A 21,271-nucleotide genomic window follows, 5' to 3' on the forward strand; every position below is an offset into this window, starting at 1 on the left:
TGACCTTGAGAAAAGGGGACGAGGTGAACCCCAGGAGCCTCCAGCAGGGGGACATCCTCCAGTCTCCTTGTCATGGGAGGAAGACAGCCCCTACCTGTCAAAGGCGTGGTTGATGGGTCCTTCTGTTACTTGCAGCCCAGTGCATCCTAACCCACAGCGGGAGTAATTGGCAAGAACCTGACATGTTTTTCTTTCTGCTCACTTCATTGGGGCCAAGCACTTGGCCGCTGTTCAATTACCTTCTGTTGTCCTGGGCACCACCTTCATGGTTTTCTGCCTAGTTTACTTTTCAGGCTTCTAGAATTAGCCATCTAGAAGTAGGACTTCCCTCCTCCCATTAACCACCATCAGCTTGAAGAAACATGGGAAAAGAGGAAAGAAAGAAACTTCAGAAATGCCAGGTCTCAGGTGTAGCACACAAGAAGCTCATTCATGTTGTATACGTGATGACTCTCATGGCAGTTCTAGCTCGTGATATTCTGCAGACTTAAATGTCCTTAAACCTTTGGGTACAGCTGTTAACTGCTGTGCGAGTCTTTCTCATCCTTAAGGCCAATTTGAAATCTACTTCCTCTATTGGCAGGGATCCACCTGGCGGAGGAAACAGGTTCTCCCACTCAGAGTGTGCCGGCCCTGTCAGGTATCCTCCCTGTCTCTCAGGAGTGCAGGATGCTGTAGGAGGACTGTGGACTGGGGGTGGGGAGATGGACAGGGATGCCACCACGCAGACGCCGTGTGACTCTGTGCATTACCTGGCCTCACTCTCCTGCTTCCTCATCTCTAAAGCAGGTGCTTCCCTGCTCTGGGTGTTGGGAGGATTGCACGAGTGTGTTGATGTGCAGACTATACAGAGCAGAACTGTTAGCTGCCTCTAAACACTATATGGTTTTTAAATGTCGTAGCCCTGTCTCTGTTGCCTCTAGGGACATTCACAGTCCTTTACGTGCATTATATTTACGTGTGCAATTTTTTCTTCTCTTCAGGTAGCAGGCAGTTGCTTAAGAGCAGGGTTCCTGTACTCAGTCAGTGCCTGGACGAGAGGTGCTCAACCCACGTCGATATTACAGGCAATTCGACTTCCTTCCTCCCTCCCCTTGCTTCCTTCCTCTTGCTCGCTCATCCATCCATCCATCCATTCATGCAGTCATGCAGTCATACGTCATGCTTCTCAAATACCTTATATATGCCAGGAAATCCAACTACCTTTGATCCAGAAACTCTTCCATCCAGATTGCATTAGGAAGAGTTATTTTAATCTTTGCCAAATCGCTTGAAAATAACCAGCAGAAACAAAGAAGAGCTAACCTTCCAACAGTGAATATACCCTGCTCAAGCTTCTGGTCAAAGGACCCCTGCATGGGGTGTGATGGCTCCCGGCAGCCCTCTGTCGCCCCCTCCCTCCCAGTCTGGAGGACTCAGGAGTCCGTTTATGTCCTGCGTCCTCCCCTGGAGACCACGTGACCTGGGACCTGTGCCATAGGATGATGTGACAGGGAGAGCCTCTTCTGAAGGACAATCAGACACAACCAGAGGTCCCTGTAGGATGGAACACAGTCACTTAGAACTTCTTGGTTTGAGATGGACTTTGTTTTCAAAGGGACAGCAGAGGTCCTCCTCCAGGGGGAGCCACACCCATGAAGACCTTCCGAGTGGTGGAGACCCCGAGTCCTCACAGGCTGGTGACTGGGTGGTGCCCCAGAGTGTCCCGCCGACCCCCAGACAGGATTCTGCCCTGTGCACTACCTGTGACCTCACGAGTCCTCTGCCTGGCCAGTGTCCTGGGCTTGCGTCCTTGCAGCCTCACCGCCTTTCCAATGACGTTTGCTTCCTGGGGCACGTTTACTGCCCGGAGTTGGCATAGTGAGTTAATTACAGTAAATTATAAAATGGCCCTTAAGTGGCTTGCCCTCAGTTGGTGAGCCAGTGGGTGAGTGGTTGTCTTTAGCAGAAGCTCAGTTGAGAGAGAGTGGAGGAGGGCAGGGGGTAGTGAAATTTTAATTGGATTTAATAAGTGAGTGGTTAGTCCTTTTCCCAGAAAGAGCGACTTTTTTGGTTTGCCATGATCAGTTGATCAGATCTTGCAGGAAGAATAACTACCATTTACTGAGTTATAACTGGGCACTAGATATTTTTTAAAATTTAATTATTTAATCTTTTAAGTTCCTATTTCAATTGGGGGTTATCTACATTTTACAGAAGGTGAACGGGACCTCCGTCGTTTGTCACTGGAAGGTGAGAATCCTCATTTTCCTCTGGCGAGCATCCCACCCGTACTCTCAGCTCTGGGTTTTGGGAGGCGTCACCTCCACCCTCACCCTGAGGTGGCCACGTGCCCCTGGGAGGAGGCATCAGGGCCCTGGATGGGAAGCCGGGAGTCCAGGCCTGCAACCTTGGGTGGTTCGCTCACCTGGAGGACACTTGGTTATTCCTAAAATGAAGGACATGAAATCGTTAATCATCACATTAATTTTTTCCCCTCCTGGTGAATAAAAAGACCAAACAGTGCCTTTCATAGACCTAGAAGATCCTCCACAATCTGAGTCTATATTTCCAGACTTCTGTCATTGAACTCTGTACAGTACTTGGGCCAAGATGCCCTGAAGGAAACAGAATTTCCTTCCTTTAGGCCTTTGTTTGGCTTCAGTTACCTTGGGAACTTTCAACAACCCACTTCCATTCTTCTTTCTACCCAGTGAAGCACAAGCAGTCCAGTTTGTAGGCACCTCTTCCAGGAAGCCTTCTGTGGGCCTCTGAGCCCTGCACAACCCCCTCCTGGTTCTTGGTGGTTACGTGCTGTGCACGCTTCCTCCCACTCCTCCAGCGCGTGCTCGGGGAGGAGCTGTGACTATTACCTACTCATCTTGTCGCTGCCCTTAGGCTTTTGGATGTAGATTTGAATAAATAAATTTAAATAGATGCTGGTTAGATTGTTCCACATCTCAGAGGAGTTGGAAGGACAATAAAAAAGAAGCCCTTTGGTCATTTACAAAGAAGTTGGAAGAAGATTGCCATATATTTAAGTGCCAAATGAGGTGATACATCAATAAGAAAACCTGGCCAGACGGTAGCTTAATAGGAAATACTTATTGCTTACACAGCAGGAGGAACTGTCATCTTACAGAACGTAGCCTCGCGGCAGGACAGTCACTTCCGGGCCTCAGCAATGCACCAGGACCAGGCTCTCCCCACCTTTGCGTCACTCCCCCTGCGGCTGGCTCGTTCTTTCTGACGGGATCTCCTCCCCCCATGCCGAGACAGCTGTCATCGTTTCTGGCATCAGATGCAGACAATAATATTCAGAGTGGAAGAGGAAGTCTCCTTCCTGCATTCCTTCTTTTTTTTTTAATTTTTTTTTTTACATCTTTATTGGAGTGTCATTGCTTTACAATGGTGTGTTAGTTTCTGCTTTATAACAAAGTGAAGCAGTCATACATACACATATGTTCCCTTATGGGGAAGCACGTTCTCTCAGAAGCCCCCGGCAGACCTCTCTGTGCCTCATGGGCCAGAATTGATCACCTGCCCATGCCTGTTTATTTTTATTATTATTTTTTAGACAGACTTTATTTTGTAGAGCAGTTTTAGGTTCACTGTAAAATTGAGGGGAAGGCACAGAGATTTCCCACAGATGCCCTGCTCTCCTCCCATGCACAGCCTACCCCATTATCCAGACCCCGACCAGTTGGGGAATTTGTCACAAGCCAGGAAGCTCCATGGACACCTCATTACCACCCAGAGTCCACAGTTTACATCAGGGTTCACTCTTGATGTTGGACAGTCTGTGGGTTTGGGCAAAGGTAAGGACATGTATCTGCCATGGCAGGATCATACAGAGTAATTCACTGCCCTCAAAAAATTTGTCTTCCCTCTACTCATCCCTTCTTTAATTTAGTTTAGTTTTGTTTTTCTTTGTTTTTCTAACCTATTCAAAAGTAGAGAGAACAGAAAATTTAACATGCATGGCCCTGCTTTCCAGGTTCAACAACTGTCAAGATTCTGCCATGTTGAATAAAGCCATCTCTTTTCTTTCTTCTTCTTGTCAATGAAGTATTTGAAAGCAAACCAGACATTATGTCATTTCACCCCCTACATAATTCAGCATTTATTCACAGCGATGCAAAAACTTAGGAACATTTTCTTACATTACCACAATGCCATTTCCACCGCTAACAAAGTTAATGCTGATCTCTGGGTATTATCTAAAAATGGGTCCATATTCAAATGTCCTCAGTTGTCTCAGAAATGTCTTTTTCCAGTTTGTTGGGTGAGTTGGGATTCTAATGATACTTGTCCATTATATTAGGTTATAAGATCTCTTAGTTCTCTTTCAATCTAGAGAGACTCTCCCCTCACTTAGAATAAAGTAAAACAAAACATTGACTTGAAGAAACTGGTGGACAGACCTTAGAATGCTCTATGTTCTGCAATTATCTATCTCTTTCCTTGTTATGTCATTTAACTTCTTCCTCTTGCCTTCATATTTCCTGTAAGTGGAAATTAGCTCTACAAACTTAATTAAATTCAGTTCAAGTTTTTGGCAGTGTGTCACAGGTGATGGTCTTTCCATACTGTGTCACATGAAAAGCATAGATTGTCTTGTCCTGATTTTGCTAAAGTTAAGCCGGATCACTGGACTCAGGAAGTGGCAGCCTGATCCCTCTGTGGTCACGTCGAACTCAGGGTCAGTCACCATAAAATTCATTCTCCAAATCAGGCCATTTTTTTCAAGAATAAAAGGGAGGGTTAAAAACAGTTGAAATTGTATATTTGTAAACACTTATGCATAGACTGGAAATTTAATTTTACATTTGTGTACTTACAAAATAATTTTATTCAAATCGATCTGTGCATTCGGTGCATTCCCAATCATAATCTCAGCAGCCTTTTTTTTTTGTAGGAATTGACAAGCCACATCTAAAATTCATGTGAAAATGCAAAGGACCTAGAACAGTCAAAATGACTTGGAAAAGAAGAACAGTTAGAGGATTTACACTGTCCAACTTCAAGTTTTATTATAAAGCTACAGTAATAAAGGCATCAAGACGGACAACAGAGCAATGGAATCCAGAAATAGAGCAACCTTTGTATAGTTCTACTTCAAACCCATATCTTGAATTGCATTCAAATTTAACTCAAGATGGTTCATACATCTAAATACAAAACCAGAAGCTGTTAAAAAGACATATGAGGAAGAAACCTTAGGGACTTTGGGTTAGGCAGAGATTTTTTTTCGCTACAACATCAGAAGCATAGCCTGTACAAGAAAAAATGGACAGATTGGACTTCATCAGAATTAAGATCTTCTGGTCTTTGGAAAACACAGTTAATGGAATGAAAAGACCAGCCACAGGCTGGAGACAATACTGGCAAGTCATATACCTGATAAAGGACTTGTATCCAGTCTATACAAATAACTATCAAAACTTGATACTAAGGAAACAGAGAGCCCAATTGTTTTTTAAAGAGCAAATCTTTTGAAAAAGTACTCCAGCAAGGAAGATATGCGAGTGACAAATAAGTGCACCAAAAGATGTTGGAGAGCATCCGTGATTAAGGAAATGCAAACTAAGAGTACAATGGACTATCACTACACACAGATCAGAATAACTACAATTAAACAGACCAGCACACTGGGTATCGGCAAGGACGTGTCAACTTTCATGACGGCTGCTAGGAACGTAAAACGGTACAACCACTTTGGAAAACCGTTTGACAGTTTCGTAAAAAGTTAAACATGCACCTACCAGATAACTCAGTCATTCCAGTCCTAGGTATTTATCAAGAGAAATGACATCACATGTCCATGGGAAGACTTTTGCACGCATGTTCATGGCAGCTTTACTTGCAAAGCCAAACAAGGAAACAACCCAAGTGTCCATCAATAGATGAGATGGATAAACCAATTGTGGTCTCTCCATTCAATGAAAGGATGGATGCGTTCACTCTCTTGACTGAGGTGATGGTTTCACTGGTGGGAACACATGTCAAAATGTATCACATTGTATGCATTAAATATGCACAGTTTGTTACATGGCAATTATACCTCAAGAAAGCTGTTTTAAAAGTTTAAAAATGGGGACTTGCCTGGTGGCCCAGTGGTTAAGAATCTGCCTGCCAATGTGGGGGACACGGGTTGGAGCTCTGGTCCGGGAAGATCCCACATGCCACGGAGCAACCGAGCCCGTGCACGACAACTACTGAGCCTGCGCTCTAGAGCCCACGAGCCACAACTACTGAGCCCGTGTGCCACAACTACTGAAGCCCGTGCACCTAGAGCCTGTGATCTGCAACAAGAGAAGCCACTGCAATGAGAAGCCTGTGCACCGCAACGAAGAGTAGCCCCTGCTCAACACAACTAGAGAAAGCCCACGTGCAGCAATGAAGACCCAATGCAGCCAAAAAATAAATTTATGAAAAAAAAGTTTAAAAATGTATTCAAGATTGATGGTCATTAGGGGCAGGGGCACGGAAAAGACACAGGGAAACTTTAGGGGTTCTGTGTTTTGGTTTACATTCCAAGAATCTTTCTTTCATTAATATTTTTGTAAGGCAAAATATATCAACAGGCTCGTGTGTGTGTGTGTGTGTGTATGACTCTTTTGAATGTTTTCTCGAAGTTATATGATGAAAATCATAGGCTTTCTCAGTTTTATTCCATTCCTATCTATATCAATATCTATCTATTATCATCTATCTATCTATCTATCTATCCATCCATGTATGTATCTATCTATGTATCTACCTGTCTACCTATGTATCCATCTGTCTATCTATCTATCTATCTATCTATCTATCTATCTATCTATCTATCTATCAATCTATCTATCATCTATCTACATCTCCAACTAAAATATGAACTTCATCAAAAATCTGCCCCATAAATGGAGATATTCCAAGGAACCATTCTGGAATTCCAAAGTCCTTCTCATATACCATTTGGGCAGGCATCATCAATTTTTTCAGTTCCTCTCTTTCATCTGAAGCAATATATTTAAATAGTCTTTCTCTTTTTGATCTTGTTTTCAATAATTGCGATAATTCGCCAAAATCTTCAAAGAAGTTTTTGGGAATCCATTTGTTGAATAGTTTGATTGAAGATTTTGAACAAAATGCAACCAAAATCCAGAGGACACACACACAAATTTAGTACCACTGTAAGTCATTTAGATTGGTTTGAAAATGACTTTTTCAAAGGCTATGCATTTCTAAAATCTGACCAGATGCGGATGTCAAAGGGAAAAAGTTCGTACTGCCCTGATTAAGGACTTCTGTTTGTAATCTATATAAGTTTTGTCACAGAAAATTTGTAGTTCAGTTACTCTAAATCTGTAAATATAAAAATGTTTATACGTTTTGCTATCTACAGCTTTATTTCAATTACAGGTATATTGCAACTTAAGATTCGTGTATGAATTGTGTCTACTACAAAAATTCCAACCATATTTCTGCTTCATACTTTCTTTTTAAAAATTATTAATTAATTAATTTATTGAGGTGTAACTGGCACACAAAAGTCTAGTTAACATCTGTCACCATACAATATTACAGAATTTTTTTTTCTTGTGATGAGAAGTTTTAAGATCTACTCTCCTAGCAACTTCGAAATATGCACTACAGTATTATTGACTAATGTCTCCATGCTGTACATTGTATCCTCATGACTTAGTTATTTTACAACTGCAAGTTTGTACCTTTTGATGCTTGTAACTCATTTTGCCCACCCTCCGTGCACCAGTATGTTCTCTGTATTTATGAGTTTGGTTTTTGTTTTTGGCATTTTAGATTCCACACATAAGTGAGATCATAGATAATTGCCTTTCTGTCTGACTTATTTCATTTAGCATAATGCCCTCAAGGTCCATCCATGTTCTCGCAAATGGCAAGATTTCATTCTTCTTTATGGCTGAATAATATTTCATTGTCTATCTATCTATCTATGTATCTATCTATAATCTATCTATCATCTATCTATCTATCTCACATTTTCCTTACCCATTCATTCATCAATGGACATTTAAATTGTTTCCATATCTTGGCTATTGTAAACAATGCTGCAGTAAACATGGAGGGACCCTATATCTTTTTGAGTTTGTGCTTTGTTTTCTTTGGATAAATACCCAGGGGTGGGATGACTGGATCGTATCATAGTTCTATTTTTGATTTTTTGAGGAAACTCTGTACTGTTTTCCACAGTAGCTGCACCAATTTACTTTCCCATCAACGGTCTACCAAAGTTCCCCTTTCTCCACATCCTCCTCAGCACTTATTTCTTGTCTTTTTGATAATAGCCAAGCTCCATACTTGCTTAATTTAATAATAGCACATTTTTACCATGACACCGTGTGACATCAGCATTTGTATTTGTATTATAACAAAAACAAATAATGATGTCATTAATATTGACTATTTCACTGAATTTACATTTATATCTTGCATTTTCAAAAACATCAGTGAGATTTATCTTCAACAGAATAAATATTCAAAGCTTTATGTTTATTTAATGATTTGAATAAAAATTAAGCAATTATTTAAATTAATCGGCTTTTCTATTTGAAACATCTGATAACACAAGTATTAAACTGGTGTCATTTACTGTTTGTAAAGTTCTTCTGCTCCTGGAGCCAACACAGTAACAGCTCTCACTTCATCTTGTAAATTAACCAGAAAACTTGAAAATGAGCACAGTTAATTAGAACTGCCATTTGATCTAAATGAGGTCATATCTCACAGAGTGACCACCAAACTGCCTGGGCTCAATCTTTGTCTTTTGCCAGTCTCAAAATAATTTCAAACTTTGAAGTAAATGCTGATTTATTTAGCAGTTCTATGTCTTCTGGTTTTCACATGATCAGTGATGTCACTGGACGTGGAGTTGGTCATTCCTTCAGGAGCTCACAGTGGCCATGGTATGTGAGATTCCACAGTCAGGGTGTCACCCCCTCACTCGGGTGGCAAGAGAGGTGAATTCACTTACCTGAGGTCACACCTGGCTGGCTTGTGGTGAATCCAGTCTGCTGACCTCACACATTCAGTGTGTGCCCCGTGGGGAGGGCAGTGGCAGTAGGGTGACGGTCACAGGCTCACACTTGGGTGGGGGCCGGGCTGGGCTCAGAGGACACAATCACAGGGGCCACATCTCCCCCTTGGAAAGGAAGGAAATACACCAGAAACGGGTGTCCCACTTTTATTCTGAAAATGTGTCACTGACGGTCAGCGGCAGTAGGAGACCCAGATGTGACTGTTGCTAGAGAGGATTCTCTCAGAGGGGCTGGTGACACTCTGGCCAGTGTCACCTCTAGTCTTGGTCAGGGATTCGTCCAGGTGGAGGCTGGCTCTCGACCTCCCCGTGGTAAACACCCTGCGGCTGCTAGAGACTCCCAGATGGGCCAGGAGAACAGGTGGGACCCACACTAACGCCCTGGGCTGGCCCAGGACCCCCTGAGCAGTCTCAGAAATGGGGTCCACCTGTTGTCACAGCATCATGTCCTTGGGCAGCCTGGGGCCTGCCACCAGCACCCTCCCCCACCAAAATGGTCCTGGCCATCTTCAGAAACCTCTGTGGACAAAGTACAGGGGACAGACCCCAAAGTCCAATCTCTGTTCTTTGGTTGTGACCACTTCCTGCCCTGGGCAAGTCGTTTAACCTGCCTGTGCCTCAGTTTCCTTAGTGCTAATGGCCAATTAACCCTTCCCTGACCCTCTCCAGACCTCATAGGGATTTGGCATGAGAACTAAGGTAACGTCTTCAGAGTGTCTGGTATATCAGGCAGATTAATGCTCTATGAATCCAAGCTGTCATTATAATAAAACATGGGCCTCCACAGCAGGGGCCAGTTAGAAGATCATCAGATTGTTGAGGACAGGCCCTCCTAATGGACAGAAGGTGGGTCTGTACCTTGGAGAGATGTTGGCCTCCATCTGTGGCACTGGCTTCTGTCTCACCTGGGGTTGGCTGACTGGTGTGATTTTAAGGCTGGATGTGGAGCTGTCTGCTGGGTACCCAGCCATCCCTCTGCTCTCAGTTCCAGGCCTGGAAGCCCCACGAGGCTAGGCCTGCCTTCTGCTGCTTCCCTTAGTTTGGGGTTGATTGATTGAACGTTCCTGGAACAGAACCTCCCCCAACCCCATGTCCTTCACCTGCCTCTTGTCTGTGGACAAACTTTATCCTCCTAGGCTTTCCCCAAGTTCCAAAGAGTAACTTTAATCAGAGAAGTGAGAAAATGCAGAAAGGAAAACAGTCAGGCAAGACAAAATAATAATAGTTTAGTCATTAACCAAAGTCAAGGACTTAAGTTCCTCCTCAAGGGCTATAGATGATACTCTGTGCCATGTCCTTTGAGCTGTTTTGCAGATACTGAAACCTCCACCAGGTGGAAGAAGTTAACTGCACACTGCCCACCAGCACGGAGAACCCAGACCAGTTGGAACCAGAAGGTTGATGATGCTGACTCCCGATGACCTCACCACCAACCAATCAGAAGAATGTCCACGAGCTGATCACACAGCCCACGTCCCCCCTCCCTCACCCTGTCTTTAAAAGCCTTTCCCTGAAAGCCATCAGGGAGTTTGGGCCTTTTGAGCACTAACTGCCTGGACTCCTTGCTTGGTGTCTGCAATAAACACCTTCCTTCACCACAACCCGGTGTCAGTAGATGGCTTTACTGTGCATGGGCGAGCAGACCAAAGATTGGTTCAGAAACAATTTGATATCTTCCCAACCCCACAGCAAAGACGGTCTTAGGAGGAGGTGGAGAGAATGTCCCATCAGTTGAGTCAGGCAGAGCTCCACTCTGAATCCTGTGGGACAGCTGTCACTGACCTGTGGCCCAGGGCTCCCTGAAGCGGGTGGCACCACATCCTTCCTACCAATACATTTCTTTTTTTTTTTTTTTCGCAGCAATATCTTTTTGGATCCATCTCCTAGCTTAATGAAAACAAAAACAAAAACAAACAAATGGGACCCAACTAAACTCGAAAGCCTTTGCACAGCAAAGGAAATCACAAACAAAACAGAAAGATAACCCACAGAATGGGAGACAACACCCACAAACAATGCAACCAACAAGGGACCAATATCCAAAACATAAAAACAGCTCATGCAGCTCAATATCAAAACAAACAAACAAACAACCTAATCAAAAACTGCACAGAAGATCTAAATAGACATCTCTCCAAAGAAGACACACAGATGGCCAAAAGACACATGAAAAGGTGCTAAATATCACCAACCACTAAAGAAATGCAAATCAAAACTACAATGAGGTGCCACCTCACACCAGCCAGAATGGCCACCGTCAAAAAATCCACAAGCAACACGTGCTGGAGAGGGCGCGGAGAAAAAGGAACCCTCCCACACTGCCGGTGGGAATGCAAACTGGTACAGCCACTCTGGAGAACAGCATGGAGGCTCCCCAAAAAACAAAAATAGAGTTACCACATGAGGGTGGGTTAGTAGGGGCTGGAATGGGGTTGAAGTGGCCTTGGAAACTGCTGGGATCTAGGTCTGCAAGAGTGAGTCTGAACCCTGGATCCGTGACAAAGTCAAACACTCACATCACCTTTTTCCTCACAAAAGAGCTCCTGAGTGGAGGGAATCTCTCTCAGCACTCATGTAAATGGGTGAAGAAGTGGAATCGAGGAAGAGGTGATGCAGGTAAATTGAAACTGTTGATCCTACCCCCTTCAGTGCATTTTTTTTTCTCATTTCTGTGCTTCACCCAAGTACTATAATGTCTCACCTGGATACCAGAGTTTTCAAGAAGGTATCTTTGTGTGCGGATCATTGTCAGTGGGGAGTTAGTGTGAGAGAATATAGGCTAGAACCTCCTATTCCAGTATCTTGCTGGTGTCACTCTGTATAAGTCTTAAATTGAGCAAAGTCTTTTTACATCCTAAATAAAATAACATGAAGCAATTTATTCTAGGTGTTCCTAATGGCATCCAATGATGCAGGTTCCTTGAAAGGCACCATTTTTAAATGAAGATAAAGAAGGTCAAGGAAATAATCTAATTTGCTGAAATGGAAGGAAATGGTAAGGAGTTAATCCAAGTTGGGAATCTGGGTCTGTCTCTGGTAGCTATGATATTTAACCACAAATGTTCACAAAACTGCCAAAAAGCCTTAAATCCAGGCAAAGGCATAGATGATGATAATAATCATGGTGTAGTCAATATTAAGTAGCAACGTCAGCAGGGATCATAACTTCCAACTCACACACCCTCAGGGTGCAAAGGATTCTGTTCTCACTTTTTCATATATTAAAGCATTGACTCTCACGACAGCCCTGTGAATTAAATACTATATTATCAAATTACCCATTTACCAGTGAGCAAACTGAGGCAGAGAAAGATTTAGTAACTTGCACAGGTCAATATAGCTCTGAGCCAGGAGAGTTGGGATTTGACACCAGGTGTAATGGCTCCAGAGACAGGGCTCAGAGCACTGCAAGTGAGCAGAAACACCTCACAGCTTTGTCAGGAGACACCAGCCTTGGAGAGAATAGGCCATGGAGGTGTGAGGGAAAGGTGAATGAGAGGATTTAACCATGGGGAACAGGATGGCGATAGATGGCCATTTTGGTATTTCATGAAGTAGTAAAAAACATTGTTTCCTACAGCGAGGATCCTATTATGATGAATAAAAGATGAGTGTTAAGTAAAGGCTGATCCACATTTCCTGGCTTATCTCATGTGAATCCACTGATGTTTTGTAAGGTGTGACTTGAGAATGTAAGCTTTCCCACACTTGATGCACTCATAGAGCTTCTCTCCAGTGTGAGTATTCATTTATCAACTTGGAGTTGTAGCAAAAGTCTTTCCTACAGACTTTGCATTCAAGTGTTTTTTTCTCTAGTGTGGGTCATATGATGAATACAGCATGACTGCTGGTCGAAGGCCTTTCCATATTTATTGCATTCCTGGAGCTTCCCTCCAACGGGAATCCTCATGTGTTGACTCAAATTAAACTTGGAGCAAAAGTTTTCCCACATTCTCTGCACATAAAGAGTTTCTCACCAGCATGGATCCAACTATGTTGGACAAAACGCGGTAGGTGAAAGACTTTCCACATTTACTGAATTCATAGGGCTTCTCTCCAATGTGAATCCACCGGTGCTCTGTGAGGTGTGACTTGTGAGAAAAAGCTTTCGCACATTCACTGTACTCATAGGGCTTCTCTCCAGTGTGAATCTTCACGTGTTGACTCAAATTAAACCTATAGCAAAAGGCTTTCCCACAGTCTTTGCATGCAAAGGGGTTCTCTCCAGTGTGGGTTCCTATGATGCTTAATAAAAGTAGACTGTTGGATGAAGGCCTTTCCACATTTACTGCACTCATAGGACCTCTTTCCAGTGTGAATCCACTGGTGCTTTGTGAGTTGGAACGTATGTTTGAAGGGTTTCCCACATTCTTTGCACTCAAAAGGGTTTTCTCCAGTGTGAATCTGCTGGTGCTGCGTGAGTTCTGAGGTACAGCTGAAGGTCTTCCTACACTGTATGCACTCATAGGGTCTCACTTCAGCACGAGTACAGTCATGTGGTGCAAGATCTTGACTCCTGATATTCCTGCATTCACTATATCCATGCTGGTTCTTCCGTGCATGACTCTTGGGGTCTTTAACTCGTCTGTGCGAGTCACTTTCATGGAGAACACCTACTGGAGAGACTTGCTCCTGTAAAACTCTTGAGTGTAAACTGTCACCTATCCCCAACTCATCACATTTAGGGCTCATCTTTCCAGGGTCAGTCTTCTCGTGGGGATCTGTTACAGGACTTAAGATTCTTTCCTGCATTTCTGATGGCCCTTCCTTAGTTTTGGTTTCTCCAGTCTTGGAGTCCCTTGAAGCTCCCTGTCTCAGCCACACCTGAAGTGATGGTCCCTCGGACAAGAGCAGCGGAGAAGTATCTGACTCTCTAGTCTGTGATTTTTCTCTGGCTCCTGGACAGGCACTTTGGTAGAGGCTTCTCTTCACCACCCACAGCCCCTGCCTGTGCATCAGTGGCTGGATCAGATCTGGTTTGGGAACCAGATATCCCAGAGAGGTCAGGAGCCCACAGGTCTCCAGCATCACCTCCCAGTACAGGCTCCTCTGGGCAGCATCCAGGTGCCCCCACTCATCCTAGGTAAAGGTCACTGCCCCATCCTCGAAGGTCACGGATGCCATGTGCCTGCACCATGGCCTTGAATTCCCTGTGCAGAGCGGGGCCTAAAGGGACGTCAACCGAGACGGCTCCCATGGGCTCCCTCGAAATCGCCACTCAAGGTCTTACAAGGCACAGAGGTGGTTGCCGCCTCCTTATGGTGATTCTCTGGAAAGTTCTGAAAGGTCGCCGGGCCAGGGAAGCCGGTGAGCACAAAAGAGACACGTTTGAAAAGAACTAACGCCCCTGGGACCCTACCAATAAACTTGCATCAGGTCTTCCACCCAAGATACACTCTGCTTCTTTTCATAAAAAGAAAAAGAAAGACAAAAACCCCTTTCCCCTCCCCAAGAAAACCCTACCCACAGATGACTCACAACTCCCCTCCTGGGGGTTTCCTGGGATCACCCGCAAGACAGCTTCTTCCCTCTCTCCCTCCCTCCCTCTCTCTGCAAACTTTCTCCTTGGTCCTGATATGGAGGAATCCCTGCAGCCAGGAATCCATGAGCAAACTGGCCCCCGCCCTGCATACTCGTTCCGCAAGATGAAGCTCTTTCTTAGGTTCTCCCCACTTAGGAGGCTCTGAAAGGAGGGTTGCTGACAAAATGCTACGTACTTCCCCGTCAGAGTGGCAAGTTTTCAGTCCAGCTTCTCAGGAACTTTATACTCAGGGATTTCCCTTGGCTTTGAGCAGTTTCTGGCTCACAGGACTCTTGGCAAAGGACTGAACAGGAGCTGGTCAGCCCCGGGCCCATCTGCCCGAATGTAAAAGCAGGTGATGCTGGTACCCACGACACAGCCTTATTGTGCAAAGACACATGATTAATGATAGTGATATAATGATAAACACATGTTTAATGGTAGATTAAATGATAGTGTTTGCAAAGGATGCTTAGTGGCACAGAGGGCCCGATGGATCACGATGACTGTATGTTATATAGATTATCTCTCATCATCACAGATAACAATAACCAGGGTTATTTTCAGCCTTAGCAGAGAGATGATGACTGGGGTGAAGATGCTTGTCTCCCAGACCCAACCCATCCATCACTTGATAGACTAGGGGTTGTCAGTTCAACACTATGACTTTGCAGGGTTGGTAATTCTTTGTTTGGGGGCAGCCTTGTGTGTTGCAGGGCATTGAACAGCATCCCTGGCCCCCACCCACTAAATGCCAGAGCAGCCCTCTACCCAGCTGTGACCACCAACGTCTCCAGACGTTGCCCATGACCCTGGGGGGATTGGGGGGCACACCATTGCTCCCACTTGAGAACAGCTGTGATAGACAAGCCAATGGCTCTGTCTGAGCCTCAGTTTCTGCCTCAGTGAAATGGGAGGAAGGACAGTTCTTCTGTGTCCCTCACGGGGGCTGGCGGGTGCAGTGGGATGCCGGGGCTCACAGAGCTCCCCGCTGGAAGATGGAGCTCCCGAGGGACAGCACAGGTGGGGTCCCCCTCACTTCTCCTGCCATGCCCCTCCCACCATGGCGGCCCTCACCCAGCAGATGGCGGCTGCCTCTGGCTGCCTCACCTCTTGTTGGTGGCGGGGAGTCACCTGGCTTATACTCTGACAGTCAGTTGACAAAAGCCAGCTGTGCACACTGGGCTCTGGCTGTTAGTGAGGGTTCTGAAAGCGTTGAGATGTCACCCGTGTTCCCCGAATTTGCCATCTAATGGAGGAGAAGAGAGGGCATGTGGGTACTGAGAGCTCAGGAGGGAGAGGGGGTGTTTCTGTGCATCCTTCACCACCTTCCAGCACCCAGTGTATGCCTGGCGCACAGTAGGCGCTTAATAAATATCACAGGATGAATGAAACAGTTCCAGGGAAGAACACAGTGAGAATGGATGTCCCGAGGGCAGGCGTCCTGCCCGACTCCTGTGCAGGCCCTCCGTGCCCAGCACCATGTTCTTCCTACCCAGAGGCTTTAACAGACGTTTGCTGAGGCTGACAGGGCCTCTCCCCATGGACTGCAGGCCTGGGAGGCTTCCTGGAGGAGGTGGGGGATGTTTGCCCTTGAAGAATGTGTAGCATTCTTCTGGGGAGTGTTATGGGCTGAATTGTGTCACTGCCCTCCGTCCCAAATTCATGTGTTGAAGTCCTAACCCCCAGTACCTCATAAGTGACTGTATTTGGAGATGCAGTTTTTAAAGAAGTAGTTAAGTTAAAGATCGTTAAAGTGGACTCTAACCCCATGTGACTGGTGTCCTTATAGGATGAGGAGATTGGGACACAGGCACTCAAAGAGGGACGACCATGTGAGGACACAGAGAGGAGACAGCGGTGCATAAGCCCAGGAGGAGAGACCTCAGGAGGAGCCACTCCTGCCAACACCTTGATCTCTGACTCCCAACATCCAGAACGTGAGAAAACAGGTGTCTGTGGCCTAAGCTGCCCCGTCTGTGGTACTCTGTTACAAGGAGAAGCTGCATCATGGAGGGGCACTTGGGCCCTTGTCCGAGGACCCGCCTGGACATCCAGGGGTCACGGTCAGCAGTGCCGCAGGTCGTGCTGGGAGGGGCAGGGCTGGGGAGCCACACTCCTCTAGAAATCTAGGGAGCCTTGCTTTTCCTTCACTGAATCCTCATCTTTCTTTGATTTGACAAGTGCCCAAGAATGACTGGAAACACGGCACTGCAGGGCCTCATCGGAGCAGGGGGTGGGGTGTGGCGGGGCCCCCGAGCTCTCCACTCACGTGTGGCTTCATGGCACCCGGGTCAGGGAGCACCTGTCCCATAAGAAACGGCCCCAAGGAGGAGCTCCGAGCCTCCATCCCGGCAGCCCAGGCAGCCGCCCAGCTCGCCCCTCCCTTCACAGACACCCTGAAGACCCCGATGTTCTCCCTGTGTGGCTGAGGGCTTGGGGGTGGTCCTGTAGGGGCGTGGGGTGCTTTAGGCAGCACTGATCAGGGCTGGTGGCGAGTGCAGTGAAATGGGACAGGCTCTGGGGGTCTTCAAGCCGGGACTGGGTGGGCCGGCCAGCTGGCCACAGGAGGGAGCATCGGGGGGCAGGCCAGCCCCACCTTGCCCAGGCGTTGTCCTTTGAAAAAGAGCCTGATGTCTTTGAAGGCCCCTCCCCCCTTGCCCCATGGAGAATGCATTCTTCTGAAGCCAGGTGATGACGCCCCAAGACGGAGCCAGCTTCTGGTACCCTTGGCATCGTGGTCTGAGCTGGGGCTGTGAACACCGGGCGTCGTGGCTGACGGTGTTCACTCTTGTCGGAAACACCTGCTGGACTGATCCACTCGGTTCAACAGGGATCTGACTCCCGGGGACAAGAATGGGACTAAGAATCAAGGGCTCTGGGTTAGCATCTAAATCATTCCAACCAGCTCCTCTTTCATGCTGGGTCTTGGGTTCCTGTTGGGACCATGGGGAAGGTACTAGATGTCTCAGAAGTTAGTGCCCCCCACCCCTGTCTAGAATTCCAGCCCGTTCCTACTTTGGTTGGTTCTGCCTCGACCCTGTACCCCGACACTCAGGTTTCAGGATAATCTCAGTGTGTCTCATGTCCCTGACCTTCACTAAGGCCTGCTGACCCCACCTGTCTACAGACACTCTTAGAAAAAACAAATCTGGAGGAAAAAGTCACATCTTATCTCTGCTAACTTCTGAATGAACTTAGCATTTCCTGTCTTTTCAGTGACAGACAGCAGCCACCACGGGGGTGTCCGCAGTGCTGGGGTCGCGTCTCCTGCAGCGGTCACAGACCATCCACATCGTCACCATTGCCTCTTTTCTCTCCAAGCACCGTTTGCATCACCAGTTTGGAATGATTGTGGTTATTAGGTCCAGCGCTGGTCCTACAAGCAAACGTGCTCCCAAAGCAGCGGATTCTACTGTATCTAACTTTGATCTTTCACATTCTGATAGCTGTCTTTGAACATCCTTGGTTTCCTTTGTTATCTTAACTCCTGTGTTATCTTAACACATTAACCTGACAAATATTCATAGCATGAAAAGGTCAGGAACCCCCGCTTCATATCAATGCCACCATCTCCGCCCCCCCCCATGGCCTCTTCTTGCTGGGGGCCCCCCTCCTCCCTCCCGGCTGGCTTGTCCCAGTCCTCCAGGCTGTGAGCCACTCAGCTGTCTTTGCACAGAGCACTGCTCTTTACAAAAAAATCCCACCCCTCGGAGACTTCCCTGGTGGCGCAGTGGTTAAGAATCCACCTGCCAATGCAGGGGACACGGGTTCGAGCCCTGGTCCAGGAAGATCCCGCATGACGTGGAGCAACGAAGCCCTCGTACCACATCTACTGAAGCCCTCGTGCTCTAGGGCCCGTGCTCCGGAACAAGAGAAGCCACCGCAATGAGAAGCCCGCGCACCGCAACGAAGAGTAGTCCCCGCTCGCTGAAATGAAAGAAAGCCCGCACACAGCAATGAAGACCCCATGCAGCCAAAAAAAAAGAAAATCCAACCCCTCAACCTGGCACTCGAGGCCCTGTGAGCCGCCCACCCACCCTACACCCACCATCACCTGATCTGATTTATCTGGTACCTGTCCCCAGGAAATCATATTTCATGCAGAAGGTACCCAGTGAATGCTTAGCTATCAGTAGTGAAAACGAGGATGGGATTGGCTGTGCCTGGGAGGGCCTGGGATGCCAGGTCCCACTCTTCCCCACCGGGATCCTTTCTGGGCCGTCCTTTCCCTTCTAGAAAGAGAGGCGCAGTCCTGTTTTCTTGGCTCAAGGTGATGGCAGGGGGGAGGTCATCCTTGGAACTCCCCAAGTAGAGGATGGAGAGTGCCTGTTACAACCTTACCAGATCCTTCCCGCTGTGATGTCGGAGGGAGCCCATGGGCCCGACCCCTGCTGGAGCCCACTCCCCATAGCCAGAGAGGGCAGGTGGAGGGACAGCTAAGAGGGCTTCCCCTCCGACTCCAGGGACAGCCTCAGCAGAGAGGGATGCCCCTCGGGTCCTTTGGGGAAGTGGGCTTCCCGTCCACGGTCTACCCTGTCGGCTCCATCACTGCTTCCCTACGTCAGGGGTGACATGGGTGAGCACATGTGTCCAAGGTGTCCCACCTGGCGAGGCTGAGGAGGGTGGGGAGGAAAGCAAAGCTTTGGGGTCTGTAGGTCTCCACTCCCAGCCATGGGACGGCCGGTTCCTTGGCCTTTTTGCTGAGCATCAGTTTCCCCAAATGTAAAATGGGGCCCTGTTTCTTGGGCCACATGACATGGCAGTGCCCTTGTGACTAGAGGTGCCTGAGCTAGAGAAAGGTGTCAGGTGAAGCCTCCAGCAAGACCTGACAGGTGCATCACAGGGCAGAGACCACCGAGTCCTAGAACGAGGCCATTTCAGCTGCAGTGGAGAATTGCCCTTCATCCGAAAGGCAGCCCTGGGGTGAAAGCTCCCAGGCCTTAGGAGAAACAGGACATCTGGCCATGGGACACAGCCAGACAACGGAATATCCACCAGTGGAATATTAGCCATCCAGGAAAAGGAATGGTCCTGACCCGAGGTGCAGCATGGATGAAGCTTGGGGACAAGATGCTGAGTGAGAGAAGCAGACGCAAAAGGCCACAGACTGTGTGATCCCTTTTGTAAGGAGTGTCCAGAAGAGGCCAAACCATACAGACGGAGAGTAAGTAGATAAGTGGGTACTGAGGTGATGAAAATGTTCTAAAATTGACTGTCGTGATGGCTGCACACCTGTGAATATACTAAGCAACACTGAATTGTACACTTTAAATGGGTAATTGTGTGGTATGTGAAATGAATCTCAATACAACTGTTTTTTTAAAGTGTTGTGTAATAAGAAATGCAAAACAGTAACCACAACAAAGAAACCTCCACACTAATGTGCTGACAGGTGCTGACATCTCAGATCAAATACAGACTGGTTCCATCCTTGACCTCCTTCTCTGCTGCCTGTTAGCGCCGCCAGGGGACCAGGACTCCCTGGGGACTGGGAGATGGGCCTAAGGGGCAGCCCTTCGAGCTCCTGGGCCCCCAGCGGGGTCTCCTGCCATGTCTGCCTCTGACACTTTGTCTCCCTCCCCTCTGGCTGCTCTGTCAGGCCCTGGCCTGAGAACTAGAAGAACTGGATTCTAACCCTGGCTCTGCTGTTGGCTGTGTGATCTTGGGCGAGTTACTCCGCCTCTCTGGTCTGTCTTCTCTTTCTTCACCTGTAAATTACAGGCAGCGCCCTAGGTCTAAGATCATTGGATTAGAGTTTAAGGCTTTAGCCATTCATAAATGTGTGCTTTGTTTAAAGGTCTGATAGGAAATAATGAGAAAGTGTTTAGAAAATTCCATTTCTTTTTTGCTTTTAGAATCATTGCTCTATGAACAAATAAGACATTTATCAGGTCCTGTTTCTCACATTTAAACGACTAAGAGTGACTTTCAATGACTTCGCTGAGGGACTGAGCCACGTACAAGAGCAGCAGCCTTCAGGCGCCCTCAGGCAAGGGGCAATGCTGATGGGGAGAGCCTGCCAGGCTCCAGCCAGAGCCCTCTATTCCTGGCTGCAAAGCTGAGAGCACGAACCCCAGGGAAGGAGAGGAGAGATTCCATATGACTGTAAAGGATTTTGAGATCTACACGGAATGATCATGTTTACCCCTTGTTGCATTTCAGAAGTGTGGCCGAGTCAGAAGACCGGAGAGCCGTTTCTCCTTTGCTTTTTGCAAAGCAGAACGCAGCTCGCCGCCCCTTCCTGGAATTCGGAAAGAAGGATGCAGGGATGAAGTGAGACGCCCTCCAGGTTCCCCACACCTGTTCCTCTAGCTGCACCATTGTTCCCCTGTTACTTCCTTCTGCTCCTCCCAGGCTCCTTCCTTATGACACGCCTCATCCTTGCAGAGGTGATGACAGATTCGAGGTGCAGGGAGCCGGGCAGGAGCGGGGGTGGGGCAGGCAGGGCCGGCCACTGACTCGGCAGAGCCCAGAGCGAAATAAAAACACGATGTTGGTCTTCCCTGGTGGTGCAGTGGTTGAGAGTCCGCCTGCCGATGCGGGGGACACGTGTTCGTGCCCCGGTCCGGGAAGATCCCACATGCCGCGGGGCAGCTGGGCCCGTGAGCCATGGCCGCTGAGCCTGCGCGTCCGGAGCCTGTGCTCCGCAACGGGAGAGGCCACAGCAGTGAGAGGCCCGCGTACCACAAAAAAAAACAAAAACAAAAACA

The sequence above is a fragment of the Mesoplodon bidens genome, assembly GCF_964165515.1.
Source record: "Mesoplodon bidens genome assembly, chromosome: 5".
Lineage (NCBI taxonomy): Eukaryota > Metazoa > Chordata > Mammalia > Artiodactyla > Ziphiidae > Mesoplodon > Mesoplodon bidens.